Source organism: Arachis hypogaea, chromosome 9, assembly GCF_003086295.3.
Source record: "Arachis hypogaea cultivar Tifrunner chromosome 9, arahy.Tifrunner.gnm2.J5K5, whole genome shotgun sequence".
Taxonomy (NCBI): domain Eukaryota; kingdom Viridiplantae; phylum Streptophyta; class Magnoliopsida; order Fabales; family Fabaceae; genus Arachis; species Arachis hypogaea.
In genome coordinates this window covers 109,548,769-109,551,153 of record NC_092044.1, presented here as the reverse complement: position 1 = coordinate 109,551,153, position 2,385 = coordinate 109,548,769, and positions in this window count along the sequence as shown.

Here is a 2,385-nt window from a genome sequence, read left to right as displayed (position 1 = left end):
TAAACAAATTATTCTCTAAGGTGATGGCTCCAGTAATTAATTAGTTCTTGCCTAACGCTAGGTCCAGATCATAAAGGAAAAGCATAGTACAAAGTTTAGGTGAGAGTTTAATTAAAGTAAAAGTCTTGAGCAAACTCAAAATGTCACGTTCTAATATCAAAACTAGAGAATTTGTGCTAATACGACAAATAACCTAATTGTGATGTAATCGTATAAATAAGTACCCAGAACTAACAAAACAGTGAGTTGACACGTTTTTTTTTTTATTCCTAGTTCTTTTTTTTTTCGGACAGGATTCTTCCTAGTTCAATGCGACCAATCTTTGCTACTATTTATTGATGGGCCTCCAGATCCACAACTCCCCCGGCCTTTCAAAAAAATAAAACATACAGGGCCATATATCTTTTCTTATCTGCGTTTTTCGACATATACTCATGTAGAATTATGATGTTATTAGTTATTGGATATGGATAATGTAGACCGTATAGTTTTATATCATTACCATCCAATCATTTGCTGCAATACTTTTATGAATTTTAAGATAGAGATGTTAATAAGAGTTAAAAAAAATTGCTAATTAATTTTTGATAAGTAAATAGCAATGTATTCAAATTAAATTTAAGTTATTCTGTCTTTTTTGTGCAAGCAGAGACCATAAAATTGGTTGGAATGTACTTGCATATTAACCTTGCTCACTAAAATTACTCATTAAAATCAACCATTAATATAAAATAAATATTAAAATATAATTATATATTGAATTAAATTACATATATATTTATATATAAATATATTAATTGTTAATTTTAGTATACAAATAATATTTTTTGTTAAAAAAAATAGTGGACGAAACCGAAACCCTCTTGGGTGATATATATGAAGCAATTTATGAGGTTTTTGTGTGATAAAACAGGACATTGCAAATAAAATAGTAATGAATGTGAAGCTGTGATGCCCTTAACGTAGTTTGACTTTTGCCATCTGCCTTGTTTAATTCCCACCCATAACCCCAGTTAGTGGTTGTGATGTGATATACAAACACTTTCAACTAAGACATAGGCAACCCAATGTGGTTCTTGGTTCTTGGCATTCATGATAGTATACCCCCTTCATATGAAAATAAGTGGGGCGGGGCTAATTATGATAATTTGCAAGTGAATGCATGCATCGTATATAATAAAGTGTATTGTAGAACCAAGTTTCGAGTGTTGAGCGGTGAGATATAAAACGAGGTAAGGTTGGTTCTCATTAAATGCGCAGTAGCTAGCTAATGAATCAGCTGTCCTCCGTGTGGTTTGTGAATTCAATATCCATGGGGTCTACTATATATGCAAACTGATTTCTGTGAATCTAGTTAGCTATAGCTAGCTACCTACTACATCCACATTCTGCCATCAATTATATCACATTGCGGTAGATCCACCCTGCCTTCTAAATATCCATACTCAAAACCGCTGTTAATATTTCGTTGCTCAAGGACACTCATCATTTATTAGTTATTACTTCTTAATACATGATATTGACATTGATATCGATTTATTTCTTATAAATACATATATAATATAAAAACCTTATATTGTGTCACTACTGAACTAACCCAAGAATATAATAATGCTTGAACAACTACTCTGCAAAGTTGAAAGAAAAGGTGTACACGGTTGATTATCTGATTACGCAAGGCATGAAAAGGACCATTATTACCAATTCAGTATCATTTAAATAAATCAATGATTATGTACCTGATTACCAGAGAGTGTGGACTGACATGTTTGTTCCTTTTGTGCGTAAAGCCCAAAGAGAAAGATAGATGGCATGGCAACAAATTTTTATTATTTTTCAATGCATAATATAAATAAGTAACACCATATTTTCTTGTAAGAATTAAAGCTGCTTTTGACAAGAAGATTGATACACGAATTAAATTAAGGCTCTATATTATATTTGGTCTAAATATATTAATTGAGTTATATCTCAGTATTATGTTTAATTTAAAAAGTTAAATAAAGATATTTTTAAAAAAATGTTATTCAAATTTTATTATTTATTTTCAATTTCTATCCTCAATTTCTATAATTACTGAAAGAATTAAAATTATGTCATAAAATTAAAATTTTAGTTTCAATATCTGAAGTGTTGAGTTTAGTTTTCAGTTTCAATCCCAATTTTAAAAAACAAATGCTATCTAACAATTTTATTGGACAAAAAATAGATCAGTGAGGGCAACAAATTAAATTTAAACTAAAGGTATGAAAATGTAGTACAATTTGCTAGAAGTAGCGAAAAGATTAAACAAAAGAAAAGTTTTCACGTGTACCAGGTATACTCATGTGTTTGAATAATTTTAGGTATTCATCTCAACCAAATACTGGGTTATAAGTAAATTGG